Source organism: Triticum aestivum, chromosome 5A (genome assembly GCF_018294505.1).
Source record: "Triticum aestivum cultivar Chinese Spring chromosome 5A, IWGSC CS RefSeq v2.1, whole genome shotgun sequence".
NCBI classification, from domain to species: Eukaryota; Viridiplantae; Streptophyta; class Magnoliopsida; order Poales; family Poaceae; genus Triticum; species Triticum aestivum.
In genome coordinates, this window is record NC_057806.1 from 435,470,738 (window position 1) to 435,493,294 (window position 22,557).

The following is a 22,557-nucleotide window of genomic DNA, read 5'->3' on the forward strand; positions in this document are numbered from 1 at the left end:
GCAAGCGATTTAACGGGAAAAATTGTGTGTGATGTACCTACGAACGGAAACATTTTCCTTCGAGCGACTGTGTGGGATGTACATATGAACAGAAACGTTTAGCGGGGACTGACTGTGTGGGATGTACTTGCGACCGGAAACAAGTTCACCGTATAATTGTATTTTTTAGCTCTACTATATGTATTTCCGTATTTGAGTGCTCGCTGGTCGCAAACGACCTCATTTTGCCGAACGTGTGTGCCAGGAGGGCATATCCCCAACGGTTTCTAGCTGGGTCGTGTGGGAAGGACCCCCCTATCGCCGACACTCACTTGGCGACGGTTCCAGATGCCATGGCGGAAAGGGGTTTTAAGACGTTTGTTTAGGCGCTCGCTATAGTAGTGGCCAAGAAGCTAATATCCCGTCAATGGTCAACCTGCCTAGCTTGGCTTCAACCGGAGGGTAGCAGCGGTGGCCTTACTTCGACCCGAATGGCGGCGACCTACCGTATTCTACTCTTCCTCGTTTTCTGTGTGGCGCGGCCTCATTGGCAGCAGGGTGGGGCCTCGACGGAGCCGGCGATGTCCTCTGTTTCATTGCCGGTGGGGCGGCGCCTCGGTAGAGCGGGGGAAATCCTCCCCCTCGTTGCCGACAGGGGGGCCTCGGCTGAGCCGGCGATGTCCTTTGCCTCGTTGTTGGCGGGGCGGGGCCTCGGCGTAGTAGGGCCTCGCCGAAGCCAGCGAGGTCCTCCACCTCGGTGCCGGCGGGATGGGGCCTCGGCGGAGCCGGCGATGTCCTCTGCCTCGTTGTTGGCGCCACGGGGCCTCGTCGACGCCGGTGGAGCAGGGACTCGTTGGAGCCCGCATTGTCCTCTGCCTCGTCTTCGGTCTCGCCAAACAGCGACTCGCCCGCTTCATCGCCCTCTTTGTTGGTGGCCGCAACCTCCACCACCCGCATGCGGTATCGCCAACGCTCGAGGCGGCCTTCATGGGCAGGGCGGTACGAGTCGAGCAGCGCCTCCTGCTTTTCCCGCTCCGCAGTGATATGCTCCTCCGCCTGCATGTACTCCTGGAGGAGATGGTGGTTGTAGGTGGCGGCGTCCCGCGCCTCTCGGAACTGCTCCTCACGCTTCTGCCTCACCGTGTCCATGTATTGGGAACCGGCCTCGCTGATGGTCATGGTGCATTGCACCGGCGAGGATGGTGCGGAGGAGGGGGTTGGTGCCGGATCGTTGACTACCATGTTATCCATTGGGACATCGTCGTGCTCTGGTTGCCTGCCGGCCAGCCAGTCGGCAGCAATTGCTGCCATCTCCTTGTGGTGTGTCGTTTGCCCGTCTTGAAGAGCGCTGGAGCGCGAGGAAGCCATGGTGGGCAGTAGTGGTGTGGACAGGAAAAAAGGGAATGGAGGCGGATGACTACGGCTATGGACGGTGCGGCAGTTTATATAGCAATGGTGGGCGGCGGAGGGACGGACGTGTGGCGCCGGAGTAGCCACCTTGGCAACCGCGTATCATTAATGTGGGCGGCAGACGGACGGACGGATGGCACTTATGTCGTTTGAAGGCGGAGCAATTGCCTGCACCGGGAAGTGGGGCGTGCGACGCTGACCGTTTTGGGTGGAAAGCGCGCGCAGGCGAGGGAGGCGGTGTGGGTGGGCCATGGTAGTTTGGCTCGTGCTTCGCAGTGGGTCGGTCTAGCAGCCAGACATGCTGGCTTGCCAGCGAGCTCGCCGAGCTGAGCGTCGACAATCAGACAATGGATGTAGCTTCCGACCAGGAGCCGGCGCCACTGTCCAAGCCGGTCGTAGTGATATGCCTATTCATAATATTGATGCCAAAAGATGCAAAGTTGATAATGATAGTGCAACATACTTGTGGCACTGCCGTTTAGGTAATATTGGTGTAAAGCACATGAAGAAACTCCATGCGAATGGACTTTTGGAATCACTTGATTATGAATCATTTGATACTTGCGAACCATGCCTCATGGGAAAGATGACTAAAACTCCATTCTCTGGAATAATGGAGCGAGCTAATGACTTATTGGAAATAATACATACCGATGTATGCAGTCCGATGAGTGTTGAGGCACTCGATGGGTATCGTTATTTTTTGACCTTCACAGATGATTTGAGTAGGTATGGGTATATCTACTTGATGACGCACATGTCTGAAACATTTGAAAAGTTCAAAGATTTCAGAGTGAAGTGGAGAATCACCGTAACAAGAAAATAAAGTTTCTATGATCTGATTGTGGAGACGAATATTTGAGTTACGAGTTTTGCCTTCATTTAAAACAATGTGGAATTGTTTCACAACTCAGCCACCTAGAACACCACAACATAATGGTGTGTCCGAGCATCGTAACCGTACTTTATTGGGTATGGTGCATCCTATGATATCTCTTACCGATTTACCACTATCATTTTGGGGTTATGCATTAGAGACAACCGCATTCATGTTAAATAGGGACCATCTAAATCCGTTGAGATGACACCGTATGAACTACGGTCTAGCAAGAAACCTAAGCAGACGTTTCTTAAAGTTTGGGGTTGCCACACTTATGTCAAAAGGCTTCAACCTGATAAGCTCGAACCCAAATCAGAGAAGTGGATCTTCATAGGATACCCTAAGGAAACAATTGGGTACACCTTCTACCACATATCCGAAGGCAATATCTTTGTTGGCAAGAACGGAACATTTCTAGAGAAGGAGTTTCCCTCGAAAGAAGTGAGTGGGAGGAAAGTAGAACTTGATGAGGTAATCATACCTTCTCTCGAATTGGAAAGTAGCACATCAGAGAAATCCATTCCCGTGATGCCTACACCAACTAGAGAGGAAGCTAATGATGATGATCATGAAACTTTAGATCAAGTTACTACTGGACCTCGTAGGTCGAACAAAGCACGTTCCGCACTAGAGTGGTACAGTAATCCTATCCTGGAAGTCATGTTACTAGACCATGGCGAACCTACAAACTACGAACAAGCGCACTACCGAGAGGCCAGTGGGGCACAGACGGGCACGGTCCAGGGCGCGGACGGGGTGAGGTTGTGCACAGGTGGGCATGGGCGATGCACGGGGTCAAGCAGTAGCGCCGTGGCGGGTGCATCGTGGCACGTGCCAAGGCGGCGGAGGCAGCCACGGCTGCAAGAACGTGTGGCAGTAGGAGACCCGCACTGTTGGGGAACATAGTATTTCAAAAATTTCCTACAATCACGCAAGATCTATCTAGGAGAAGCATAGCAATGAGCGGGGATAGTGTGCCCACGTACCCTCGTAGACTGAAAGCGAAGCATTTAGTAACGCGGTTGATGTAGTCGAACGTCTTCACGATCCTATCGATCCAAGTACCGAATGTACGACACCTCCGTGATCTACACACATTTAGCTCGCTGACGTCCCTCGAACTCTTGATCCAGTTGAGGCCGAGGGAGAGTTTCGTCAGCACGACAGCGTGGCGACGGTGATGAAGAAGTTACCGGCGCAGGGCTTTGCCTAACCACTACGAGGATATGACCGAGGTGTGTTTCTGTGGAGGGGGACACCGCACACGGCTAAGAGAAGACTTGGTGTGTCTTTGGGGTGCCCCTGCCGCCGTACATATATAAAGGACAAGGGAGAGGGAGAGGCACCCGGCCCTAGGGGGCGCGCCAAGGTCTGGAGTCCTACTAGGACTCCCTAGTAGTAGTAGGATTCCACCTCCCACATGGAGTAGGAAAGGGTGAAGGGAGAAGGAAAGGGGGGGGGCCCTTCTCCTAGTCCTAATCGGCCTCCTGCCCAATGGGGGGGGGGTGCACCAGCACCTTGTGGGATGGTGTGGTTCCCTCTTATGGACCATAAGGCCCATAACTTCTCCCGGGGGGTTTCGGTAACCTCCCGGTACTTCGGAAAAATGCCCGAACCATTCGGAACCATTCCAATGTCCAAATGCAGCCTTCCAATATATGAATCTTTCCCTCTCGACCATTTTGAAACTCCTCGTCATGTACGTGATCTCATCCGGGACTCCAAACAAGCTTCGGTCATCAAATCACATAACTCATAATACAAATCATCATCGAATGTTAAGCGTGCGGACCCTACGGGTTCGAGAACTATGTAGACATGACCGAGACACATCTCCGTTCAATAACCAATAGCAGAACCTGGATGCTCATATTGGCTCCTACATATTCTACAAAGATCATTATCGGTCAAACCGTATAACAACATACGTTGTTCCCTTTGTCGTCGGTATGTTACTTTCCCGAGATTCGATCGTCGGTATCATCATACCTAGTTATATCTTGTTACTGGCAAGTCTCTTTTTAGTCGTTCTATAATGCATCATCCCGCAACTAACTCATTAGTCACATTGCTTTCAAGGCTTATAGTGATGTGCATTACCGAGAGGGCCCAGAGATACCTCTCTGATACACGGAGTGACACTACTAGGGAAAATCCTAGCAGCAGCACGGGTTTTAGGCCTATCAATAGCGCGGGGCGATGCTCTACTGATAAGGTGCTACAACTAACGTATAGCAGTAGCGTGCCTCCACCCACGCTACTGCTAAATCGACTTAGTAGTAACGACTTCGCGGAGGAGCGCTACTCGTAGTTACTAGTAGCGCTTCTCCCAGCCCGCGCTACTACTATTATTCCGTATTTTATTTCTTTTTTATTTCTCGTTGTATTCATACACCTCTATATAAGTTGTCATACAGCAGCAATTTAGAGATTGTTTTTACATCATAATGAGTTATTACATCATTGGGTGAAAGAACCGTGGACTAGTTTCAAGTGGATGGACATCCACTTGAAACTAATTCACGGTTCTTTCAAGCAATGATATAATAAATATCATCATCATATCACTAACAACTTATCATCATAATACATCATTTTCATATAACACCTCCTCATGATCATTGTTTTGATCGATGAGACATCACATAGCAAGTTGGTCACTAGTCATAATCACAACTACTCCTCATCATCAACTCTATCACATTGTACCACATAATAAACCTATTGTACCTCATAGGACCTACTACATTCTCTTTGGACCTAGTATATTCTCTAAGGTAAAACAGCAAAAAACAAGATAGCCCCTGGCTCTCCATTATGGAGAATGCAGATTATCCTATCTCCAATTCTTGCCTTTCGCTTAATGTTTCTTCCAAGAACCTCCTTACGAATGTCCAAACATTTTTTCCACTCTTTGATTAGCATGTGTTCACCGGTTTCAGAAATCCGATATGCACAGGTGAGATCCGTAGGATGACCTGGCTGTATGTTCAGAACTTCAAGGCGACCATTGTAATACATCTGATGAGGCACACAATCCATCGAGATTTTCTATTGAAAAACATAGTAATAACTTCGTAGTTAGCAATGATGTACTAGTTTTAGAAGTATGCAAAAGATGAACGGATGTCGTAATAGTAAAAAATCTTACCAGGGTATCTCCATAGAAGTTATCGTGGTTCAACACGTGCACTAGTGGCACGTATTCACCATAATTTGGAGGAGTTCGATAATAGGTATTGTAATTCTCAAAGAAAGTACAAAATGCGATCAGATGATTCTTCTCCTTAAGTTAATTCGGAGCCATCGGTGTAGTGGGTTTTGTCTACCATCTTCCGCACATTCTTTGAAGAATGAAAATAAGCTGTCAATGGAAATTAGCTGTCAACTATTTTTAAATAAACAATATAAATTAGTTAATAACTATGTTTGACAAACTCACATAGCGGTAGAATCGGAAGCGTATCAACAAGGACCCAAATGTCCATATTGTTTTGCTCGATGTCAGGATCACCAAGATCCATGGTGACAATCATACCCTCATAAAAACCATGCATTTTGCAAAGTGCTTCCCAATTTTGGCAACCAAAATGGGTTACGCTTTGAGAATTGTACAAATTTACTTCAAAATCCATATCATGATGGGTCCTTAGGTGTATTTTCTTTGTTTCAAAATTTTCATGGTCTTCAAAACCCATCCTCTCCAAGACATAGCGTCTTGCATGGCATGGGATAAGCTAGTCGAATTGTAAAAGATGAAAATTAGACGTTGAAATAGTTGAAGTCGTGCTTAATTATGAAAAAAAACACTTGTCGTTGTTGAGTACCGTTTCAACATTGAAGGTCTCCTCGAGCTTAATGCTGAAGCATCGATCTTCGTCCAGCTCAACAAACATGTCGCACATACCTCGATCGTCGTGGCACCAGCTGCACTCCTCCGGGAGACTGTCGTCGTCCGAGTACGACATTTCCTACGTTCATAATTCAAAGATTAAACTTGTACAATTAAATATATGTACTAAAAACCCTAAATTAGATCGTTATTTTTCGAGAAAATCTAGGCCACTCGATATTTCCTACATATTCTAGCACAAGTCATGTCAGAATTCATGGAAAAATCCGGCATGACCTTTGCTAAAAAAGGACATATAGAGCGCCTGAAATTTGTCAGAACAGAAATAAATCAACACTCCGGCAAAACATAGGCCACTCGGAGGTGTAAACCGAACATGAACAACCACTTAGGCAACAACAGATCCTATTTGAGAAAATATGACATGTTCAACTAGTTTTATTAATTCAACTAGTTCTTACTAAATATAAACTTACTATAAATAGAAAAAGAACTAGTTCTTTCTAAAAATAAAGTAGTTTAACTAGTTATATTAATTATCTTATTAAAAATACATTAGTTCTATTAATTCAACTAGTTCGACTAGTTTATTAATTTACTTACTAAACTAGTTCAACTATAACTAAAGTAGTTCAACTAGTTTATTAATTTACTTACTAAAAATAAAATAGTTGCTTTAACTAAAAAAAATAAAGTAGTTCTATTTATTTTCGTACTAAAAATAAAATAGTTGTATTAACTCCACTAGTTCAATTAAGCACTTACTATGAATAAAAATAAACTAGTTTTTACTAAAAATAAACTAGTTCAACTAGTTATATTAATTTTCTTACTAATTCTATTAAACACTTATTAAAATTTAACCCTAACTGATTTGATGAACTCTAAAATTTAATCCTAACTAATTCGATGAACTCTAAAACTAATTCTACTTAACAACTACTGCCATAATTAGCATCTAATTTGATGAACCCTAACTAATTAGATGAACTTTGAAATTTAACCCTAATAACCCTAGCTAGGCAGAGGTAGGGGAGGAGGAGGAGGAGGGCGTGCTCACCTCTGGCGCCGGCGGAGTTAGGGAGAGGGGCACGCGGCGTCGAGGTTGGGGACGGGGTCGGGGCGGCGGGCGCACGGCGGAGGGCGGCGATGTAGGGGGGTGTCGAGGTCGGGCTCAGGGGCGGCGTCGAGGTCGCGGTTGGGGGTGGGGGCGGTGTCGAAGGTGTGCGGAGAGCGACGGGTCGCGCGCGGCGGCCGACGACGATGCAGGGCGGCGATAGCGGAGGAGTAGGGATTTGGAGGAATTGGCCGTGGGGAAGAACGAACCGCACGGTTAATTAAGTTAAAAGTAGCAGTAGCGTGTTCTAGGAAGTGCGCTGCTGCTACGGTAGCTATATCATGTTTCCTAACAAGCGCTACTGCTATTCCTTCTCTTTTTTATTTGCTTTCCATTTAATTTTATTTTCATTAGCAGTAGCGCCTTTGTCCGTAAACGTGCTGCTACAAAACAAGTAGCAGTAGTGTGGTTCCACGTAGATCGCTACTACTATGTGTAGCCTATCGGCTACACTGTGGGAATTTTAGTAGTAGTGCTTTTGTACTCGGGCGCGCTACTGCTATAACTGTATCTGTAGTGCGCTTTTAAATACTGTGTTGCTGCTAATTAGCACCAGCGTGCGTTTTTATCCCGCGCTACTGCTAATGTTCTGTGTATAAGGTTTTCCCTAGTAGTGTGACTAATCCTAATATCGATCTATGCCGACCCAACAAACACCTTCAAAGACACCTGTAGAGCATATTTATAATCACCCAGTTATGTTGTGACGTTTGATAGCACATAAGGTGTTCCTCCGGTATTCGGGAGTTGCATAATCTCATAGTCAGAGGAACATGTATAAGTCATGTAGAAAGCAATAGCAATACAACTCAACGATCATAATTCTAAGCTAACAGATGGGTCTTCACTAGTAGAAAAAGGGTCAAACGTGAAGCACATTAGTGCCGGTTTGAATTTGAGCCGGCACTAATGTGTGCATTAGTGCCGGTTCCAATGGCTAGCCGGCCAGTCTCATTAGTACCGGTTCATGGCGAATCTTTAGCACCAGTTCGTGCCACGAACCGGTACTAAAGTGAGTGGTGGTAGGATGTTGTCAGTCCGGGCCCCCTCCAGCACCTTTAGTACCGGGTCGTATCACGAACCGGTACTAAAGGTCGTACTACATAGACCCTTCGTCCACCCGAGCTCGCTCTATTCTTCCCCTTTCCCCTCTCCTCTCTGTTCTTTTCCCTCTTCCTCTCAAGCTAATCACACATTTTGCCCAAAATTTGTCAAGATTTGAACGCCCCCATCCATTCAAATGATCACAAAGGTTAGCAACTTTGTCCTTTCATCTCTCATTGCTAGATTAGCTTGTGCAATGCTTTGTATAGTGATTGATTTTTGAGTTTAGTAATTTGGGAGGAATTATATATATGTGCTAGTATTTGATTTATATGCAATTTGAGGTCAAAAATAACACTTAGTTTGCATATGTAGGTGTGTTTTACTTAGTACCTTCTAAATCTCCGTCGTAACCACCGTTGATCGCTCGCAACGTCCCGTCGCCGGCACCACCTTGTGGTGAGCCTCTTGTTCATGAAGTTTTATATAAAAAATTGATGTTTGTGTGATTTGGATATATAGTTACTCGTATAATTATCTTACCCATACGTTGTTTGTTATACATAGTGCCATGGTTTTGATATCCGTCCCCGTCGGCCCTCGTCCGGGTTATGATTCGGATGTGGTATATTCTCTTTTAAAACTATTCATTGCATTTCGTGTTTATGACAAATTATGCCCATCAAGTTGACATAGATATTTGTATGTAGGAGGTAGTTGAACCGGAAATTCCAACCGACCCTATTGTCGAGAGGTTAAATTTAGTTGAAAGAGAAAACGAGGATTTGAAGGAAAAATTGAAAAGAATTGAGGGGGAGAAGATGGAATTGGAGTTGCATGTTGCCGATGTCGTCGATGATCACAAGATTAAGATGGAGAAAATGCGCTTGAAGATTAGAAAGATTAGAAAATATGCCATTCATAGTGAGGCTTGGTATCATTATGCTGTTGGATCAATTGTTACCTTAGTTGCGATCTTGATCGCATTTGTTGTTGCATTTAAATTCTTTAGCTAGAGAGTTATTTGTTTGTTGCATTTAAGTGTTGTATGATCTTTATGTATGAACTTTATGTATTGTATTAATTTGGTGTTTTCGGTGCTGTGTATTGAAGATGAGCCGGCAATGGATGTACGATGACCGATGCTCTCCCGAGTTCATTAATGGCGTGCGTACTTTTCTGCTTGCGGCTGAGGCAAACAAGCGGGCGGATGGTTTTATGCCTTGTCCATGTGCTGGCTGTAAGAATGGTCACAATTACTCTACGTCAAGAACCATTCACGTCCACCTGTTTGAGTCCGGTTTCATGCCCCACTATAATGTTTGGACCAAGCATGGAGAAAGAGGGGTTATGATGGAAGACAATGAAGAAGAAGAGGACGACGACAGCTATCCTGGCCATGGGTTCCCTGAATACGATGATACAACAATGAGGGAAGAAGCTGAGCCGGTAATGCGGGAAGAAGCTGAGCCGGCAATGCGGGAAGAAGCTGAAGAAGAGGCATCGGATGAGCCCGTTGATGATCTAGGTCGGGCCATTGCCGATGCAAAGAGAAACTGCGCAAGTGATTTGGAGAAGAAGAAGTTGCAGCGCATGTTAGAGGATCACAAAAAATTGTTGTACCCGAATTGCGTAGGTGACAAGAAAAAGCTGGGCACCACACTGGAATTGCTACAATGGAAGGCAGAGAATGGTGTATCTGACAAGGGATTTGGAAAGTTGCTGGTAATGATAAAGAATATGCTTCCAAAGGACAACGAATTGCCCGAGAGTACGTACGAAGCAAAGAAGGCTGTCTGCCCTCTAGGGTTAGAGGTGCAGAAGATACATGCATGCCCTAATGATTGCATCCTCTACCGCGGTGAGTACGAGGATTTGAACGCTTGCCCAGTATGCGGTGCATTGCGCTATAAGATCAGCCGCGATGACCCTGGTGATGTCGAGGGCGAGCGCCCCAGGAAGAAGATTCCTGCCAAGGTGATGTGGTATGCTCCTATAATACCACGGTTGAAACGTTTGTTCCAAAACAAAGAGCATGCCAAGGCGATGCGATGGCACAGAGAAGACCGTAAGAAAGACGGAAAGTTGAGAGTACCCGCTGACGGGTCGCAGTGGAGAAAAATCGAAAGAAAGTACGGGAAGGAGTTTGCAGATGACGCAAGGAACGTATGGTTTGGTCTAAGCGCAGATGGCATTAATCCTTTTGGGGAGCAGAGCAGCAACCATAGCACCTGGCCTGTGACTCTATGTTTGTATAACCTTCCTCCTTGGTTGTGCATGAAGCGGAAGTTCATTATGATGCCAGTGCTCATCCAAGGCCCTAAGCAACCCGGCAACGACATTGATGTGTACCTAAGGCCATTAGTTGAAGAACTCTTACAACTGTGGAATGGAACAGGTGTACGTGCGTGGGATGAGCACATGGGGGAAGAATTTGACCTAAAGGCGTTGCTGTTCGTGACCATCAATGATTGGCCTGCTCTCAGTAACCTTTCAGGACAGACAAACAAGGGATACCGCGCATGCACGCACTGTTTGGACGATACCGACAGTATATATTTGGCTAATTGTAAGAAGAATGTGTACCTGGGACATCGTCGATTTCTTCCGAGCAGGCATCCCGTAAGAAAGAAAGGCAAGCATTTCAAAGGTGAGGCGGATCACCGGACGAAGCCTCGCCACCGTACTGGTGCTGATGTACATGATATGGTCAAGGATTTGAAGGTGGTCTTTGGAAAGGGTCCTGGTGGACAACCTGTTCCGAATGACGCTGACGGACGCGCACCCATGTGGAAGAAGAAATCTATATTTTGGGACCTGCCCTATTGGAAAGACCTAGAGGTCCGCTCCGCAATCGACGTGATGCACGTGACGAAGAATCTTTGTGTGACCCTGCTTGGCTTCTTGGGCGTGTATGGGAAGACAAAAGATACACCTGAGGCACGGGAGGACCAGCAACGTATGCACGGAAAAGACGGCATACATCAGGGTCATGCAAGCTACGCTCTTACCAAAGAAGAGAAGGAAATCTTCTTTGAATGCCTGCTCAGTATTAAGGTACCGTCTGGCTTCTCGTCGAATATAAAGGGAATAATAAACATGGCAGAGAAAAAGTTCCAGAACCTAAAGTCTCATGACTGCCACGTGATTATGACGCAACTGCTTCCGGTTGCATTGAGGGGGCTTCTACCGGAAAACGTTCGATTAGCCATTGTGAAGCTATGTGCATTCCTCAATGCAATCTCTCAGAAGGTAATCGATCCAGAAATCATACCAAGGTTAGAGAATGATTTGGTGCAATGTCTTGTCAGTTTCGAGTTGGTGTTCCCACCATCCTTCTTCAACATCATGACGCACGTCCTAGTTCACCTATGTGAAGAGATTAACGTTTTGGGTCCTGTATTTCTACACAATATGTTCCCCTTTGAGAGGTTCATGGGAGTCTTAAAGAAATATGTTCATAACCGTGCTAGGCCAGAAGGAAGCATCTCCAAGGGCCATGAAAATGAGGAGGTCATTGAGTTTTGTATTGACTTTATTCCTGACCTTAAGCCGATTGGTGTTCCTGAATCGCGGCATAAGGGCAGACTGGATGGAAAAGGCACGCTAGGAGGGGAACAAATAATATGTATGGACGGACATTCTCTCACTGAAGCACACTACACAGTTCTACAGAATTCCGCCTTGGTGGCTCCGTATATGGATGAACACAAGAATTTGCTACGCTCCAAACACCCGGAGCGGTCTGATGACTGGATTACACGTGAACAAACCAGGAGTTTCGCCAGCTGGTTGCAGACACGTACCATGCATGACGCCTCTATTGAAGATGACCTGTACTTGCTGTCCCAGTTACCATCTTCGAATATAATGACTTTCAAAGGGTACGAGATAAATGGTAATACATTTTACACGATCGCCCAAGATAAGAAGAGCACCAACCAAAACAGTGGTGTCCGCTTTGATGCAGAAACCAAGACGGGAAAGGAAACATATTATGGTTATATACAGGACATATGGGAACTTGACTATCGACGTGGTTTGAAGGTCCCTTTGTTTCGGTGCAAATGGGTCAATATGACACGAGGCGGGGTAACGGAAGACCCGCAGTACGGAATGACAACAGTGGATCTCAACAATCTTGCGTATGCAGACGAACCATTCGTCCTAGCCAATGATGTGGCACAGGTTTTCTATGTGAAGGACATGTCTACCAAGCCGAGAAAAAGAAAAGATAAGGAAGCGAATGCATCGTACGATGAGCCAAAGCGGCACATAGTTCTTTCTGGGAAGAGAAACATCGTGGGAGTGGATGACAAGACAGACATGTCAGGAGATTATGAAAAGTTTGATGAAATTGCTCCATTCACAGTGAATATTGACCCGAGCATCCAGTTAAATGATGAAGATTTTCCATGGCTACGGCGCAAAGGGACACACGCGAAGAAAAAGTTTCACACCCAAAGATCTGGGATGTGATCGGCTTCACTATCATCACTTTCTTCTGTGTTTCACACCCAGGAGGGAATCTCTGTAATAGTTAGGGTAGCTAGTTATGTGTTTTGGCATTTGAAACGCGAAGAAATTTTATGTGCAAGCAAATTCTTTCATGCATTTACTGATTTTTTCAGCTAAATGACCCTGAAATTGAAAAGCATTTCAAATGAACTCAGAAAAGGTTGAAAGTTGGCATGGTATCATAATTTCACCCACATAGCATGTGCAAAAAAGTAGAGAGGGTTACCGCAAAAACTGGATGCACTTCGTGTACAAAATGGACAATCTCTTTCGAAGTATCAGGGTTTCGGACGAAAACTCATCCGTTACAAAGGCATTTCATTTTTTAAATAACCTAAGCATTACCAAATTGAATATAATGATAAAACACACTAATATTAAACATAAGAAAAAAGAATCACTGAAAAATCTATTTTCAAAGTTAAGTTATTCACAAACTAGTGATTCACACAAATTTCAAATAATTCAAAATTTAAACTATTCAAATTTGTAAACTACCGGTACTAACAGAAAGTTTGTAATTTTTTGTACCTAAAGCAAAAATATTCACAAACAAACTCTAAATACAGCAAAAAACAACTCTAAAATAAATAAAACAAAAATAAATAAAGCAAAAAAAGAAAAAAAAAAGCCCACCTACTGGGCCACAGCGGCCTGCATACGACTAGAAACCCAAATTCTAGTTGGGCCAGGATGCAGGCCCGCTAGCCCAGTAGGCCCAACAGGGCATCGCAGAAGAGGTAGGCCCAGAAGGCCTGCTTAAGAGAGGAGCTCGAGACAGCAGCGACGCGGGGCTTATAAGCAGGTGCGAGTGCCCCTCGGCTAGCGAGGTGGGACTAAACTTTTGCGCCCCTCGCCTTGCAGCGCACACCCTTTAGTACCGGGTCGTGGCTCCAACCGTACTAAAGGAGGGTCTTTAGTACTGGTTGGAGCCACCACCCGGTAATAAAGGGGTGCCGTTCCCGCCGCTTGGCCTGGCCAAAACAGACCTTTAGTACCGATTGGTGGCTCCAACCGGGTATTAAAGGTTGTTCTATATAAGAAAACACTTCAAAAAAAATTGTCAGTTTCTCATCTCTCCCTGCTTCTTTCTCCTCTGCCCCGTCGCCGCTGCCCCTCGTTGCTGCCCCCCGTCGCCGTCCCCGTCGCCATCCGTCGCTGTTTGCCGTCCCCGTCCCCGTCGCCGCACCGTGCCCCGTCGCCGCGCCGCGCCCCGTCGCCGCGCCCCGCCCCGTCCTCCCATCGTCCCCGCCCGGCCCGTCCTCCCGTACGTCGTCCCCGCCCGGCCCGTCCCCGTCCCCGTCGTCGCCGCCTCGTCCCCGTCGTCGCCGCCCCGTCTCCATCTCCGTCCCCGTCCCGTCGCCCCACCGTCGTCGGCCTCGCCGGTGAGCTCCTGCCCCGGCCGCCAACCACACACACACACACACATTGTTATAGAATTGTTAGCAATCTTTCTGTTTTTTAGTTATAGAATTATTAGAAATGTTAGTTTTAGTTATAGAAATGTTAGTTATATAGAAATATTAGAAATGTTAGTTATATAGAAATGTTTTTTAGTTATAGAAATATTAGAAATGTTAGTTTTAGTTATAGAAATATTAGTTTTAGTTATAAATTTAGAATTTGCATATATGAAATCACAATCCATCATTTAAAAAATGTTACTTTACTTTTGCGGCATATAGTATTTGTTGTCGACGATGCCCGACCCGCATCCTCGCCGTCGACCCGTTCGCGACGACGTCCTGCTTCAGAGGACCCATGTCCGGGACTGGGCTCCGCCGGGCTGGCACTGGGAGGTGCTACCTTCAGGGGCGCGACGCTTGGTGAGGAACCCGGCACTAGGTCCCGTCGCCGACCCTCATCTCCTTTGGTGGCGTTCGCGTGGGCCACTTTCGGTGCTGAGGGAGCCGGCCCCGCCGGAGGTGGTACGTCGCCGTGTCAGGGAGGAGGACGAGCACGTCCATCGCTACATGGCTGCTATGGACGTCAGGTTCTCCAATACCTGGCAGGTTCTTTTGGGAGATCACCCGAGCTATGATCCAGTGATGGTTCCTTCTCTTTGGGTGTCCACCGCCCGCACCTCAGGAACCGCGAGTGGCCTAGATTACTCTATAGTATTCGATCTTTATTAGCTTGCTAGCTAGCTAGCTAGTGATGTATTCGATATTATATCTATTATTCGAGACGATGTATTCGAGATTATATCTATTATTCGAGACTATGTATTCGAGATTATATCTATTATTCGAGACGACGTATTCGAGATTATATTCGGTGATGCTTATTATGTACTATGATTGATTCAGTTTTTCCTTATTAATTGATTGCATCCATGCATTGTAATTTGAATATATTTCTTTTGGATTAGTTAAACAAAACCTATGGCGGACAATACCGGCAGAGAGGGAGAAGAGGCCCTGTTCAATATCATACGCAATCCTCGCGGGCCAGATGATGATCAGAATGAAGAAGATTATGACGGCTCCGAATATCTAAACAACACCGGGGAGGGTGATATGATATTCGATCGCGACGACCGAATTGATGAAGTCATGAACTATGAACATGACGAAGAAAATGTTGATCTTGAAACAACAAAGACCGGCGAGGTATATATATTTATATAAGCAGGCATCTGGTGATCATCACATGTTTTAAATGACTTGAAGATATATTAACGAATCGATCTTTCTTCTTTCAGCCATCCGGATCGAGCAAATCTTCAGGCAACAGGAAACGAGGCCCGAACAAAAAGTTGAAGGAGGGCGTAAAGTACAATATCGAGGCCATCAAACCTAATGGCGAACCATTAGCGCCTAAGAAGATTGCGGACAAGTTCATTCGTCAGTGCGGAGTTCTTGTGAAGGACCAACTCCCGATCTCCCTTCAAGAATGGAGAGAGCCAGCAAAGCCACGTCCAGGAGTTACTTTTGTCGACGACAGACAAAAACTTCTGCTTTGGGAAACGCTCATGGAACATTTCACCCTACCAGATCATTTCACAGATGCAGATGTGGAGAAAGTCAAGGACGCTGCTCTTAGGAAGATGGCGGTTGCATTCAAGAACCACAAGATTCGTGAATGGGCCAAGTACGTCAAGGGAGGAAGGAAGACTCCAGTATTCGAGGGAACACTAGAGAAGCAAAGTGCTCATTGGGACGATTTCGTGAAATTCAAGGATTCGGAATTATCTAAGGAACGGTCGAGAATAAACAAGGCCAATGCCGCAAAAAAGGATAAGTTCCATAAGCTGGGGCCAGGTGGCTATGCGGTGGGAATGCCTAAGTGGGATAAGTCTGAGAAAGAGATGCTGGATGCAGGTGTCACTCCAGAAACATTGAGCTGGCCCCCCAGGTGCAGGACTTGGTTCTATGCGCATGGGGGGGAGTTGGACCCGAAGACAGGCAAAGTTTCGAAGAAGGCATGTCTGGACGGAGCCGAAGATAAGCTACTTGTTGCAATAGAAGAGGCTCGATCGGGGGTGTTCGAGCCCAACAGAGAGAACGACGAGCTTACGCGTGCCCTGGGAAATCCTGAACACCCGGGAAGAACACGAGGCATGGGCGCTATTCCGTGGTATGAGGGGTTTTCGGACTGGAACGCCGACTACAGAACCCGTGCGAGAAAGAAGATTGCGGAGGAGAAGAAGAGGAAGATGGAGGAGGAGCAGAGGAAGCTAGACTATGAACGCCTTCAAGGCCTAGAATCAGCGCACGCGGACTTGGCAGTCAAATTCCAGCGGCAGCAGGAGCAGATCGACTCACTTAGCCAGCAAAGGGGGTCTCAGCAGCTAGCGGATGATCCACCATTGGATAGCACCGTCCCATCCATGCCGAGAAGCAGCGTGGGTTCCGCCCCGGGCGACGCATTGCTGGATAGCTACCCAGTGGATGACATCATGGAGAACACTAACTGCGAGCTACACTTCAAAATGAAGAACATATCCATGAAGGTGGCGGACGCCCTTGCTTTTACAAATCCCCCCGAGGCAACCTTCCATTGCAACCCGATTCCAGCGGGCTATGCTCGTGTCTTGGTTGATGAGGTGGTGGACCAATATTCGGGGCTAGAGCTTGACATTCCTGGAGGTGACGATGAGCACACACTGGGAGAGGCCAACCATCGTATCATCCTATGGAGAAAGGATTGCATCATCTTTCGAAGGCCACCGACACCGCGTCATCCGACTCCTCGTCGAAGTCCGCCACCGAGTCAGTAGACTCCCGCTCCTCCAAGTCCATCAACGCGTCAGGCCACTCCTCCCCCAAGTCCGGCACAACTTCAGGCCACTCCTCCTCCAAGTCCCGCAAAGCGTCAGGCCACTCCTCCTCCAAGTTCGGCACAGCTTCAGGCCACTCCTCCTCCAAGTCCGGCACAGCTTCAGGCCACTCCTCCTCCTCCAACTCAGCCACGTCAGCCGTCTTCGCCGCCTCAGCAATCACGGAAGAGAGCCGCCTCCGCTATGGTGCGTAGCGGTACAAGTCGAGGTAGTACTGGAGGTACAGGCGGAGGCAAGCGATTTCAATATGGTCCAAGCCTCGCGCCTCTTCTGCAGAGGCCTTACGACAAGTCCGAGGAGGAAAACGTAGCCATATCAAAGGCCGAGGTGGAAGCCCATTTTGCACCAAAACCGCCACCGCCGCCAAGGGAGAAAGTGCCTGTGGAAAAGATTGACCACTTCATTCGTATGGCTAGAGCACCAGCTCCCAAGCCTGTTGACACAGACTATGAGCGCCACATCAAGAAGTTAAATCGAGCACGTCTACAGAAAGAGGCGAGCTCAAGCTCAAGCAAATTAGCTGGCAAAAGAACCGGTAAAACCGTTCCCCAGCTGGGAGAACAGGCGGCGCAATCAATCCCCCCGCTTGTTGTGCCAACAACACATGAGAGTAGGCACGCCCAATATTATTGTGGGCAAACCGTTAACGTTCCCGGGGTGGGCGATGTGGTAATAACCGAGGAGCATATTGCGCAGGCTGAAACGATCGGGATCACTGTTGGACAACTCCTCGATATCGAGCCCATGTCTCCGACTAGAGAGGAGGAAATAAAACGAAAATATGCCTGGGGCAAACCTTTGGTCCAGCCAGACAAGGTCAATAAGCTCCCAACAAGAATGTATGAATTGCATCAATGGTACATGGACATTACCAAGATTTCCAATCGAGAATCCCTCATGGTGAATGTCAAGAAGGATCATTACTACCATGACAAAGCTGTGACCGTTGAGTATTCAGAACTATTTTAGCTATACAATCAAGACGCACTCGACAAATCTATCGTCAGTTGCTATTGTCTGTAAGTGATTTCTTTCTGTAATTTAAGTCTCAAGCTAGCTGTAGTGATCATTTTGGTCAATCATTACCTGTAATTATCCTCACTATATCCTTTTCTGTGGTATTATGCAGGATGAAGATTTATGAAATGAAAAAAGGTGGACGCTATGGTATTGGGTTCGTTGACCCAAATACCATTAATGAATACACATGGAAAATAGATCCATATCACCAAAAAAGTGTAGAGGAAAGCATGCTAGAGTTCTTCAAGGACCTCAAATACAATGAAGATATACTACTTCCTTACAACTTCCAGTGAGTCACACTGTCTTGTACTACAAATTCTGTTTTCCCTACTAGCTAGCTACATGTTTTTGCTTACATATGCCCCCTTAATTAATACATGCAAATGTGTGTGCATGCAGATTTCATTGGATCTTGTTAATCATTAAAGTTGATGAAGGAACAGTTGAAGTACTAGACTCACTACTTAAGAAAGCAAGTGACTACACCATCGTGAAGGGGATAGTCAACAGGTAATTTCAATCATTATTAACTATATCTCGGCCTATTTAATTAGTTCGTAATTTCCTGATAACAACTATTTAATAACCCATTTATTCATTTTATTTGTTGGCGGGCAGGGCTTCAGCAAAGTTCATTAGGGCCACTCCAGGCCCATGGAAACAAAATCTAAAATGGTATCGACCCAAGGTAAGTAATTAAGTAGTACTAGCTAGCTGCCATCTCTTTAATTATCATGCTTGATTAATTATTATCTGATCAAATTCCATTCTCGTAAAGGCCCTGAAGCAGGCGCCGGGGAATGATCTATGTGCATACTACGTTTGCGAGAACATTCGCATGATGGCGTCCGAAAGGAGCAAATCTCAAAGACAGGAGTGGGTACGATATCGATTATCAGAACACTATTCACAATTTTTACACCATTATCGATATCTAGTCACACAACTAATACACATGCATATTGATCTCCTTCTTAATAGTTCAAAGAGGTGCGGGACAAGCTCCTAGCAGAGGACCGCATAGAAGCAATTCAAGAGGAAATAGCGGGATTTTTGCTCGACCAGGTCATAGATCCCAAAGGAGAATACTATTACCCGCTACCGCCCCCATGAACCACTTCCAATTGTTATCGTGCTCCGAAGGCACCAATTAGCTAGGCTAATGCCACTGGCTCTGAAGGCACCAATTAGGAGAAATTGTATATATATATACATGTGTGTATATATGTGTGAATTAATTAATGGTGGTTGTGAGACATTCGATGATATATATATATATATATTATGATCGGTTCTACTAGAAATTCAATTTATATATATGCATAACGTGTACAATATGTAGTATCGTAAAATACCAGCAAACGAAAAAGAATTAAATGGAAAACACAAAATTAAATGAAAAAGAAATCATAAACCCAAACACCCCAACCTTTTAATACCGGTTGGTGACACCAACCGGTACTAAAGGGCTCCCTGCCCTCGAAGCTGGCTCGTGCCACGTGGTTGCCCTTTAGCACCGGTTCATGCTGAACAGGTACTAAAGGGGGGGCTTTAGTGCCTACATTTTAGCGCCGGTTACCAAACCGGCACTAAAGGGCCGTACGAACCGGTGCTATTGCCCGGTTCTGCACTAGTGCTTGTCCATCACATCATTCTCTAATGATGTGATCTCGTTCATCAAATGACAACACATGTCTATGGTCAGGAAACATAACCATCTTTGATTAATGAGCTAGTCAAGTAGAGGCATACTAGGGACACTCTGTTTTGTCTATGTATTCACACATGTACTCAGTTTCCGGTTAATACAATTCTAGCATGAATAATAAACATTTATCATGATATAAGGAAATATAAATAACAACTTTATTATTGCCTCTAGGGCATATTTCCTTCAGTCTCCCACTTGCACTAGAGTCAATATTCTAGTTCACATCACCATGTGACTTAACACCAATAGTTCACATCACCATGTGATTAGTTCACATCGCCATGTGACTAATACCCAAAGGGTTTTACTAGAGTCAATAATCTAGTTCACATCGCTATGTTATTAACACCCAAAGAGTACTAAGGTGTGATAATGTTTTGCTTGTGAGAGAAGCTTAGTCAATGGTTCTGTCACATTTAGACCCGTACGTATTTTGGAAATTTTGTATGTCTACAATGCTCTGCATGGAGCTACTCTAGCTAATTGCTCCCACTTTCAATATGTATCCAGATTGAGACTCAGAGTCATCTGGATCGGTGTAAAAGCTTGCATCGATGTAACTCTTTACGAGGAACTCTTTATCACCTCCATAACCGAGAAATATCTCCTTAGTCTTCTAAGGATAATTTTGACCGTTGTCAAGTGATCCACTCCTGGATCAATATCCTACCCCCTTGCCAAACTCATGGCAAGGTACACAAAAGGTTTGGTACACAACATAGCATACTTTATATAACCTATGGCTGAGGAATAGGGAATGAGTTTCATTCTCTTTCTATTTTCTGCTGTGATCGTGTTTTGAGTCTTACTCAACTTTACACGTTACAATTCAGGCAAGAACTCCTTCTTTGACCGTTCCATTTTGAACTACTTCAAAAATCTTGTCAAGGTATGTACTCATTGAAAAATCTTATCAAGCATCTTGATCTATCTCTATAGATCTTGATGCCCAATATGTAAGCAGCTTCACCGAGATCTTTATTTAAAAAACTCCTTTCAAACACTCCTTTATGCTTTCCAAAAAATTATACATCATTTCTGATCAACAATATGTCATTCACATATACTGGCTGCGACGAGCTGTTACCTCCGATTCGACCCGCTGGGGCCGACGAAGAAGATGAGATGACCCTCAGCGCCTGCGTAAGCTGGCCCCTACTTCGGCCGAAGAGCCAGATTCGTTTGGGGGCGGGGGACACCACCCCACAGACAAGACCGCCAGTCGTGCCGGCGCCAAGCCATGGCAAGAACACCGCAACGCTGCCGGACATGCCGGACATCCCTATGGCACAGGATCCGGACATGCATATGGCACAGGATCCGGACAATGACGACAACGATGATGGTACATTTACCAACGTCAATAAGTACTTTGCCGAACATGGGTACGGTGACGAGTTCTGCGGGCCTCCATCTCAAGAACCCAAACAAGACGACCGCGATCTAGCTGGTACGGCGGAGAAACCCAATTGCAACAGGCGTCGTCTGGCGTTCAGTTCTCAGGAGACGCCTCCAGCTACCGCCTTCACCGAGCCTCAGATAGCGGAGGTGCCAAATATTATCAGCCCCAACATGCTCAAGAAGGCAGTCTGTGAGCAGAACTCGGGCCCATTACAGCAGATCAAGAAGAAGGGCCGGAAACGGCCGACTAAAAAGGCCGCCGGTGCGAGCCAGCCGGCACCGAGTACGATCCGTGCTCAGGACGGGCCACCTTCACCTAAGGATATCTCGAGGAGGGTGCATGTGGCGGGTAGGGCGATGCTACCGACAAATATGCTCAATGCTGCAACCGGTGCTATGGGGAGTCTGCACGACAGTGTTCGTTCTTTGGAGAAGCGGCATCTCAGAGAGAATGATGTGGCATACCTGGTTTTCGTGGCCAAGGTGCCAGAGGGCAAGGGCTTTGTGGATGGCGCCATCGGGGGTACGATCGTCCTGCGGTTTGATGACATCTTTGCTATGTTCAACCTTCATCCGCTGCACTACACCTTCGTTCAGCTGTTTTCGCTGAGTATGGAGATGCGGATCATTAGAGACAAGACCCCGGACATCGTGATCGTGGACCCCTTCTACATGCGTGCCAAGCTCTTGAGCAGCGCTGGGGACCGCAAATTCGCGAGTTCACACCTCAAAGACGTCATTCTGGCAACCCAGATAAGGATAACTTCCTTGTGCCTTACTTTCCCGAGTAAGTCATCCCTTAACCGCCCCGTAACATATGATTTCTTAGATTTCGATCATTCTTTTTTTTCTAACATTCCGTGTTCTGTGCAGTGACACACATTGCACACTCATCCTCTTAAGCCCGAAATATTCCATGGCCACGTATTTCGACCCGAACTGTAACTCCAAGATAGACTACACAAATATCAAGAAAGTTCTTGATGATGTTCTCCCTGGCTACGCCAAATCTGGAGGCACCTTCATCAGGGCAGTTCATAAGTATGGCAAGCACGTGTTCGCCCACAATACGACGTTCTGCTGCGTCAAGCAGCCGCCTGGCGGTCAGAAGGATGCCTACTACGCCCTCCATCACATGCGGGCGATCGTAACGGACCATCATCACCTTCTGCTACCAAATAATCTCAAAGATTGGGTCGCGAGCTTGTCGGCAATCTAGGACGTGGACATCAGACAAGAATTCTTTCGCATCCAGTCAGAGTTTGCGGACATCATCCATCAAGATGTCCTTCATACCTCGGGGCAGTTCTTCCTCAAATATCAACCGTCTAACATTGAG

At 46.3% G+C, this 22,557-nt stretch overlaps 1 pseudogene; it reads left to right on the forward strand.

The window, feature by feature from the left end:
* The first annotated feature begins 9,396 nt into the window (after positions 1-9,396).
* On the forward strand, positions 9,397-18,094 carry LOC123107078 (uncharacterized; annotated as a pseudogene).
* The last annotated feature ends 4,463 nt before the right edge of the window (positions 18,095-22,557 follow it).